Genomic DNA, 10,435 nt, shown 5'->3' on the forward strand with positions numbered 1-10,435 from the left:
ATTATTATTATTATTATCAGCTGAAATAGATGGTACAAATTGCTTTAGAAGATTCCATTTTCTTTAATGTCAGGCCCTTGATGACTGTTGTTGTCATTACATGATATTCATTTAAAATTAAAATTGAAATTGCTCCGCTGAATCTGGGCTTCACTGTCATTAATAATGCACTCCATTATAACGGTTTCTATGAATACAGATTGCGGTAATATCCGGTGGTCATCTCCCATCCGCAAATTATTTTGCACTGCGGCGGAGTTCGTTCCCTAATTTTGTTAGAAGTTTTCCAAACCGTGACACTTCAGATCGGAGCAAGCGTGTGTTCGATTTTGGAACGTCAAACAGTGGGCGTGGTTTGACGCCGAGGGTTGTTTTGTTTTTTTGGAAGAAGCTGATTCACCATTGGTGAAACTGGAACGGTGGGAGGGGTTTTATGTAGTTGGGTGAAAAAAAGAAAAAGAAAACAGAAACATTTCAGGCAGAAGAGGGAACGCATGTCTTTCTGAGCCCAAAGCGAAGACCTAAATACTGCCTAATTCACCTGCAAAGACCGAATGTGGATACCCCTTAATATGTTAATGACCTGTCAAAGGACTTTAAAGGTGAGCTATTTTCATGTCGTTAAAAGCGTTAGGCTATTTCTTTTTACGTTTGCAGACTATACCGTTACGGGGCTAATCGAGCCAGTGTATCTCGCTACCTAGGTAACTGACGGTTTACTGACTGTTGCCTTAGAATTTATTCTCATTATTCTCTCGATAGTTCATAGCCAGCCTACCAAATAGCTAGGTTTAGATTTTTTTTCTCCTAGCACAGCAAAGTTAGCCTCATGTTACAGGAAATGTCACCCTGATATGTCAGATAGATTGCTATGTAGCTGACAAGAAATTGCTTCCTGTACGAGGGCATGCATTGTTTACCTCAATGTAGGTCGGTAGCCTACCTACTCCATGAAACTAAGTAAGTTTTATTATTGTTGTCATACCGTAAGAAACGTTTACCTAAGTGCTTGCGCCCTGCTTGCGCGTTCGATTCAAACTTTAATATGGTGCGATTTAGTCAGACATTACCAAAGTAAACACGGTGCTAATGTACAGACATCGCTGGCTACTGTGTCGAGCATAACTCGCACTATTTCGCTTTGTCACACGGTCGTTCTCATTTATGAAATCGCAGCTTTTTTTCTGAATACGACACGGCCTGTCTGTGAGTCTGCTGCTTTCTTTCTTAAACTGCCGAGGCGCAGATCCAGACGAGGCATGGTTCTTTGTGCTTTAGGCTACCGTGAGATCGAGTCTTGACACATTTACTGCGAGTGATTAGATTCAGGAATAACAAAGCTATTTCGCGCTGGTGCTCTCTCTCCCTGTCTGTCGGAGCGAGCTGAACACGTCCCCCCCCCCCCCCGTAGTCTCGCTGCCTGCGAAGGGAGAGGATAGACGATGACATAATCAGGTACAAGAGGAACGCTTTGCATTCCTTAATCGTATCTTTAATTTGTGTTTTTTGTTTGTTTGTTATTGGTGTGTTTTTAGTTATTCACAATTCAGTTCAATTTCCTTAATTGCTGGCTATAGCCATGTCCATCTGTTCTTAGGTTATTCAGCAAATTCGTTAGATGTCTGCAAATATGAACAGACAGTATTATCATAATCCTAAAATGCGTTGGTACTCTAGGTTTATTTAATGTTTTCCGAAGTATTTTTTTCGATGAAGGCTTAACAGAGCGCGAAATGTTACTGCAATGAAATGTGTGCTTGTATTGTATCATTTTAGTGTCGCTTATCTCACACCTCCGTACTCAATAGCCTATCTTTCTTAGTTCGGGCGTGCAGGTTATCGAACGACTTACGGCGTCTTTGTAATGAGCCAAGTGTCTGTAGGCATCGTCAGGACGCAAGGAAGACATCCGATTTATCTCTGGCCGGGGTCTGAACTGACGGCCTTATCCTAGAAAGGTATGAGGAGAGTTTAGGGGCGAGTGGCTCAGTTGAAACACAGATGTTGGCGTGTAGTCTTTATCCTCGTATAAACTGGAGTTATTACGGCCAGTTCCGTATGACGAATAGACAAGGGCGACTGTGGGGCATCGGTGGCGAGCCTGCTTTCCCCTCAAAGGAGGCTGAACACAAAGCAAAGAGGAAAGAAAGAATCCTGTAGCTGCTCAGGGGTTTAAGTATCGTTATTAAGCCCCCCACCTTCGTGTATTTGCGTTTGCTTTTTCACCAGGGCTTTTCTTAATTAAGTGGTTCCATCTGTTCACACTCCTCTTCCATCCAGATCTGCCTTATATGGGGGGTGGGGGGAGTCGTTCCAGGCTGACCCTCAGCAGCGCTTTGGTGTGTTTTTTTCAGGCATGCACACACACACACACACACTCCTACTCACACACACACTCACACATACACACACACACACAGACGCATACACACACACACACACACACACATACTGACATGCGCACACATGCCCAATCACACACACACACACACACACACACACACAAACGCACACACACACACATATGCCCAGTCACACACACACACACACACGCAAACTCACACACACACATATGTCCAGTCACACACACACACACACAAACAAAGGGTAGTGCTACCTTCACGTGAAAGGAGACATGCACCATCAGTGGATGCCTTGCACATTTCACATGGAGCCCCTCCCCCATGGGGGCAGTTTCTGATCTGTAGCCATTTCTACCTTTTCATACATATAAATACTATTTTCACAGTTCCGGAAACCCTTTCCGGAATGTGTCAGGGGCACGGGCCCGGTCGTTAGCTTGGGGGGTTGGCACAGTTGTACTCAGTGCCGCCTCTACGCCTCTATGACCTGGAATAGACGGCGGTTATGGGTCTTGCAGTGCTCCGGCACGTCAGGACTGATTGGCAGTTAGTACAGGCGTGGGTGAGAGGGTCAGGTGGCTTGCTGTTACCTTCTGCTGTGCCTTGTTCCTGTGTGTGTGTGTGTGTGTGTGTGTGTGTATGGGGGTGGTGGTGGTGGTTTTACCGCCCCATGGTGGTTATTTAAAGAGGTGCGGTGCCTAAGCCTTGCTATGCCCTACGAGGTCATAGTAAGCACATCCTTTTAATGTCAGAAGTACATTTTCTCATATCTTTGTGCGCCAGGTTTGGGCTAAACCTCTCCCCCCCTTACGAGCCCTGTGACAGCAGTTCAGTTCAGACCTGCCCACTTTTGGGATACGGCCAATAGTTTCTCGTCGGACCCGTTAACGCAGCGAAGGTGGGGACTCAAACGCACGTGGCGAGACACATGGAGGTGCTTGAAGAGAGTGGGCGTGTGCCGCTGTCTGAGATCCCGGAGCTGGCCTCCATTTTGCTGCCACGGTAAGTTACATTGCATTACACTGCAAGGCATTCAGCGGACGCTCTTATCCAGAGCGACGTACAACGAAGTGCAGATCGAACGCAAGTACCAAGTGTGAAGAGGACCTGAGAGGACAGTGCGGTTCCGAGTCCTAGCGTGACCATACAGATACAATCGCAACCCTTGGAGAATACATCAGCTTACAATCTACCATACCACAGTTGGCAGCTAGAATACCCCGAGTACGACAATACAATAGCTAATACAAAACACAGCAATATCTATATAACTATATAAGTTCCATTATAGTCTATGGCATATATAAGGCTAATCATGGTGGTGAGTTAGGGAGGGAAAGGTGCAGCCTGAAGAGATGAGTCTGTTCCTGATCGGCTCCCGGGATCCGACGACCGTCTGTGTTCAGAGACCTAATTTATTCTAGCTCTGCGAGGGAGTCTTCGCAGACCTAAAGCCCTCTCTGCTCTTCTCAGCTGTGCACTTGAGCTCTTAATTAATGAAGTAATTAATTAATATCCGCGGCGGCTCACTTGGCTCGCACGGCTGTGCCACCGCAGAGCCTTAATGGGGATTTGAGCCTGAAACCTCCCAGTAATGAGTCCAGTAACCACGACTCCAATGATGAAGCACAAATTTTTTTTTTTTTTTTTTTTTTTTTCTCGTTGTCCGTTCAAGCTATGTCTCTGCCTTAGAACATTGTTCTGGCGTGCATTGAGTGCCTGCACTTTGAGCTGAGGCGGGCTTAGATGTTATTTAAATGCTGTGCTTTTCAGTCGGATTGGGGAAACTGCATTTTAAGATCCGGAGAGATTTGAGTTTGAATCACCGTCTTTAGTTCGGAAAGTGGCGTTGCAGGTTGGTAGGATTGTTTTGTATTTCTGCAGCGCCGCGGTGCTTTGATTTGCGCTGGTCGCGGATGTTATTTAAATGTCTCTTGCTTGGCTCTTCAGTTGGAATGGAAAAACTATGCATTTTTAAGATCCGGAGAGATTTGAGTTTGAATCATTGTCTTTTGCTTCAGAAAATAGGATTGCGGGGTGGTGCGATTGTTTTGTTCGTGCATGGTGTGACCGTGCGGTTTGAGTCCAGCTCCGAAAAATCCCAATATTTCCCCCCACCGGGCACCTTGGTGGAGACTGTGGGCAGGAGGGCAGCGGCCTCTCCTCTTTGTGTTCTGTGTTGCCTGCACAAAGACCCGTCTGGGTCCAATTGTGCTGCCTGGGCGAGGTAGAGGTCGTCGTATTTCATTGCATTTAATTATATCAGCATTGAATCAAAGGTATTGATATCCGGTATAAATCAAGATGGGCTGCCAGCCATTTGCTTTTCCCCGGTGGCAATTAACTTTTAAGATGGTGTAAACTGCTGTCGATAAACTTGGCACCGAGGAAAGGAGTTTGAATGTCGAGTGCGCTGTGAAGTTGGGGAGTCCCACGACTTATATTTATTCATTAGGTTCGCAAACAGAATCCCGCACCGCCTCAAACGCAGCAAGAAACATCTCTCCGATTGGCCAAGAGAGGACCGGCCTGCTCTTTCCTGATTGGCCCGCTTCTCTCAGCAGTACAGATAGCCTCAGCCGAATAATCTTCAGTCAGTAAGGACAGTAGCTGTTTTGTGTGTATGAATTCCAACACCGCATATTGGTACTCGCATTTGAATATCAACCAGCTTTATTGACGTTATATAAGTCTGTGCCAGTTCAGTCAATTTTCACATTTGTGGGGCGGTGGGGGGGGGGGGGACTTGAGGTAAACAAGTGCCTTGAAGTTGAGTGCACAGACGCTGTGGAATATATTTCCTGTTCAGAATGTGTCTTCAGTATCACAAAGTTTAATTCTTCTTGGCATTTTATTTAATCCTTTTTTTGGCAGCTTCCGAGGGACTCGAGACTTTTTCAAAATCAAACTTTTTATATATATTTTTTTTTTATCAAAGCATTATTGTAGCATCAAAAAGCCCCCAGGATGAGACAGACACGGGCTCTGTTTTCTGTGACAGGTTTTTATATCCGCTCCAGTGGACAGAGAGGCGGAGCCTTGATCACTTCTCCTTTAGATGTCTCTCTTTCTCTCTCTCTCTATTTCTGTCTCCTTCTCGTCTGCCCTCTCTCCTGCATCACTGTTGGGCGTGAGTTTAGGATCCCAACCAGCAACATAGACTCTGACTGACCTGCATGACTGTTGGTTGTGAGTTTAGGATCCTACCAGCAACATAGACTCTGACTGGCCTGCATAACTGTTGGGCGTGAGTTTAGGATCCTACCAGCAACATAGACTCTGACTGGCCTGCATGACTGTTGGGCGTGAGTTTAGGATCCTACCAGCAACATAAACTCTGACTGGCCTGCAGAACTGTTGGGCGTGAGTTTAGGATCCCTACCTGCAACATAGACTCTGACTGGCCTGCATGACTGTTGGGCGTGAGTTTAGGATCCTACCAGCAACATAAACTCTGACTGGCCTGCAGAACTGTTGGGCGTGAGTTTAGGATCCCTACCAGCAACATAGACTCTGACTGGCCTGCATGACTGTTGGGCGTGAGTTTAGGATCCTTCCAGCAACATAGACTCTGACTGGCCTGCATGACTGTTGGGCGTGAGTTTAGGATCCTACCAGCAACATAGACTCTGACTGGCCTGCATGACTGTTGGTCGTGAGTTTAGGATCCTTCCAGCAACATAGACTCTGACTGGCCTGCATGACTGTTGGGCGTGAGTTTAGGATCCCTACCAGCAACATAGACTCTGACTGGCCTGCATCACTGTTGGGCGTGAGTTTAGGATCCTACCAGCAACATAGACTCTGACTGGCCTGCATGACTGTTGGGCGTGAGTTTAGGATCCCTACCAGCAACATAGACTCTGACTGGCCTGCATGACTGTTGGGCGTGAGTTTAGGATCCTACCAGCAACATAGACTCTGACTGGCCTGCATGACTGTTGGGCGTGAGTTTAGGATCCTACCAGCAACATAGACTCTGACTGACCTGCATAACTGTTGGGCGTGAGTTTAGGATCCTACCAGCAACATAGACTGTGACTGGCCTGCATGACTGTTGGGCGTGAGTTTAGGATCCTTCCAGCAACATAGACTCTGACTGGCCTGCATGACTGCGGCAGTGTTTGACCGACATAACTGCACATATGCCAGAGGTCATCTTGGCCAGCTCTGTTCTCCATTGGGGGCCAATCTACACTTATTTCTGGGAGTGACATCACCGCACAGCGACGAGGCCTTTGCACAGACATGAGAGAATAAAAAATAAAAAATAAAATGGCAATAAAAAATAAAGAAAAAATAATAATATTTTTTGGTGCCGATGATGTTAAAGCATTTCTTGTTCTGTTGTGAAACAAGCTAAGCTTCCCTAAAGGCAATAAAGACTTAAAGTCTGACACCAGCCAATTTAAAAACTTTCATATCTGCAGATTGTGGGAGAGATTAAGCCATTCGTTCGCTCGTTCTCACGGGGTGCAAAATAATAATGAAATAAGCCCGGTGCGGTGGTCTCCAGAAAGCCACTGCCTTCTGCTTTGCCACACTTTCTAATCCCTCTCATTGGTTTTGGTTTCGGATCAGCCACTTCCTCATTAGTTCTCCCGTCTCCCGTTCCCGAAACCTGGCCCCACCCCACCGCCGCCACCCCTCTTCAGCTGCACAGGAGCTCCACGTGATCGCCCAAGTCAGGTGGCTAATTGGCTTCCATCTGTTGGGAGAAGCGTCTCCGCTCGTTCGGGGATAACGTGTGCCAGGTGGGGTGGGGGGGCGTGGGTGGGCGTTGATATCTGCGGGATCTTACCTTATTGATTCAGCTCTTTTATCACACTTAAGGTTTCGCGCTGCCTAGCAGGATGTTGACGTGTCTAGTGTTTAAACTAAGTGACTTAAAATAAACGAAACACAGCCAACGGGAAAGGTACTAGACATAACATGCAGTACCAAAAGAACAAAACAAACCCCCTCCCCCCCCCCCCATGCTAGGAAAGTTGTGATTTGAATCAGTAGGACACACACCGATTGTCAGTTGGAGGTTGTCCAGTGCAGATTCTCCAGGGGTAGGAGGCAATGATGTTGTTAAAACTTTGGAGTAGTTTCATTTTGTGTACGATCAGTAATTATCAAGCTTTCTCCATACGAGTTGTTGGCTGAGATGACAAGTGAATCTGTGGAGAGAAGCAAGGAAATAAACAGTCCTGCTGCCTTCCGTGTGTTTCAACATCTTTCACCCGAGATGAAGCTGCGTATTATCATATTGAAATGTTATTGCAAAGATAATGCAGCTCAGTGCAATGTGGATGGGGCAAAAAAAAAAAAAGCACAGAAAACTGGGAAATGTTATTACTATTTTGGCGAAGTCACTAACCTGAAGTTCTCTCATACGGTGAATATAGGCTATCCTCCAGAAGGATTTACTCACTCTGTTATGCAGCGAGGTTTTGTAATAACCAGATTTCATTTTTGTTTTCCCTGTTCCCAGCATCGCCGTGCTCATACAGCGCTCATAATATTCTTTTTGTCAGAATAATCATATTGGACTTTGAAGAACGCCATACACATTTTTTTCTCTTGCAGTTTTGTTGGCTATATTCAGTTACAGTGATCTGTGAAAGGAACCGAAGGCTTGATATTCTTTCTGTGTGGTCGTACTACGGTGACTTGGTTCTTAAAAAAAAAAAATAATAATAATAAAGAAATCAGTATAACTGCATATGGATATGGGAAGAAGATATGAACTTCTCAGAGGTAGCCAATGAATCCCATTCAATCGAAAGGGAGGGAAAAGTCAGTCTGTATCAGGTGAACCAGTCTAAGGAATGGTTTCGTTATGCCACAGGGCATAACAGTTACTTTCCCACCCTCTGGCTTTTAAAAATCACCGGCCATTTTCAGACATTTTAAGCCAAATTACCGTTTACAATACAACAGTACTCTGGTTGGTTCCCTTGCCAATGGCTGCTTGGGGGTGAAAATCTTACCAGCCACAATGAAATTTTTAGCAGCATTCTGCTGGTGGCGGGTGCTAATTTCACACCCTACATTAAGGTTTAACAATGCTGTAGGACTGTGATAGCCCTTGCAGGGATGTCAGCTCAAGAGCTGCAGTGCCGCACACGTGCCAGTATCACACATGGAGATGGTTCAATACGGGGCTAGGGCCTTCCCGAAGGCGTGCGCTTCGGAGCTGTCGCCAGTGTTCGGAAAATCGGGCGACGCATTTATGGGTTATGAGGCTTAACGCAGGATTTAAATCCTTATTAGTCGGTGGAACAAGCCACTGCTCTTGCATTGGCAGCCAGGCTTCGTTGCAGTTTTATCTCTGGGGTAGACCTGCTCAGCAAACACAAAAGGTTTCCAGAATGTTGGAGAAGGGTCTGGTGAGATTCCTGTTTTCTTGGTACAATATCGCAGTGGTTCTGGGGGGACGCCTGTGTATGCAGGTTTTTGTTCCAACCACAGTTGCAATCCCAGGATCTTTCTTAATTAACTTCGATGCTTTTCATGCTTCACGGGATCATCTACCCTCTTTTGTCACATTTTAAAAATGGCTATGCATGCCATCATGCCATGAAGAATAAACGACCCACATTGTTCACATTGTGCTTATTGTGTTGTTTTGCAAAGCCTGCATAAAAACAGGTGAACAAAACCCCCAAAACGGATCAAATTAAGGACTTAGATGAATCAATAGGCTTCTTATTGGTGAAAGTGTGACACCTGGCCACGAAAAGCTAACAATTTGGTAGATAACGAAGAATTTAAAGATAAATCCAATGATAACGATTCAAACCTGCATTGTATTAATATGTTTTAAAAAATAAATACGAAAGAACCTAAACACCTGTGTTCAACAGCCTTAATTGAGCAAGAAATTGCCTATAATAGAAGCCAGCATACACAGGGGTCCCTCAGGATTGAGTTTGAGAACCACTGCAATATTGTTCCCCAAACAGTCTTGGAACGTTCTATTGCTGTATAGTTATGTTAAGGTAACAGGAAAATGCATCCACTGCCGGTCATCATTTAGGCCTGGAAAAACATCATGGAGCAATATCAAACTGGAAGATTTGTTTAATGAGAACATTTCTGAAAAGATAACAAGAATGACAAAGTACAGTTAACATAATTTATTCAACTAGAATAATACTCAAAATCCTTTCTTATAATTCTCCTTGTGACTTAAAAGCTAATGTTCAAAGGACCTCCAGGAAACTGGTCTGATTGGAATCGCAATCACTTGGGCTTACATTTACATTTACATTTTCGTCGTTTGGCAGACGCTTTTAATCCACAGCGACTTGTAAGTGCGTAGGTTCTACCGCAAGTTAAAGCATCACAACCATAACTAGTAAAATACACATGAAGTGCTGTTCTAAACACGCAGTCATCATAAGTGCAATTGTTTTTTGTTTTATTTTGGGTTGGACAAGAGGAATAGGGATATCGGAAAGGGGGAGGGAATCAGGAGGTAGGACTAAGGTACAGTTTGAACAACAGATCCCTGCACTGTTTTTCCTTCACAATAAAAACGAAAAAGTCTTCTGACAATTGACGGGCTGCCAGAAGTGACCTTCTCTAATGAGGTGAGCTTTCTGGCGCTGAAAAAGGAAGCAAGGCTGGATCCCCCGGGAGTGGAGGGCCCTGGGTGAATAATGCGGTCTTCGCCAGTCCGACCAAAAACTCATTCCCCAGCACAAAATCTGTGGACGGGAATGCAGAGAGGGAGGGCGTTACAAGACCTGGTAACCAAGGTGATTGCCACTCCCACTCTGTCCAACCGTCATTTTATTTGGGGTCAAAGTTAATGGTTTTATCTTTGCTATGAGGCTGAGCCTTGGCTATTTTGACCGTCCAAAATCGATGTTGAGCCTTGGGAATTCTGACACTGTTTAAATCGAGGTTGACCGTGGATATTTTGACGTGGTACCATTCGTGGGAAGTTAAGGTTGAGCCTTGGGAATTTTAACAGGATACAAATCCAGGTTGACCCTTGGGAATTTTGATGCGCTGCACAGTATGCTTGGATTGCTGGGCACATATGTTTCCTAGCCGGAATTGAATCCTATTTATTT

At 45.2% G+C, this 10,435-nt stretch overlaps 1 protein-coding gene across 1 annotated transcript in view; it reads left to right on the forward strand.

The window, feature by feature from the left end:
• Positions 1 to 475: 475 nt before the first annotated feature.
• Positions 476 to 10,435, forward strand: part of LOC133127739 (E3 ubiquitin-protein ligase RNF152-like) — a 43,570-nt gene continuing 33,610 nt past the window's right edge. The window contains exon 1 of the mRNA XM_061240858.1: positions 476 to 602. The gene's annotated coding sequence lies outside the window, so the exon portion shown is untranslated. The remainder of the gene's footprint in view (positions 603 to 10,435) is intronic.

This window comes from Conger conger, chromosome 4 (assembly GCF_963514075.1).
Source record: "Conger conger chromosome 4, fConCon1.1, whole genome shotgun sequence".
Classification (NCBI taxonomy): Eukaryota; Metazoa; Chordata; class Actinopteri; order Anguilliformes; family Congridae; genus Conger; species Conger conger.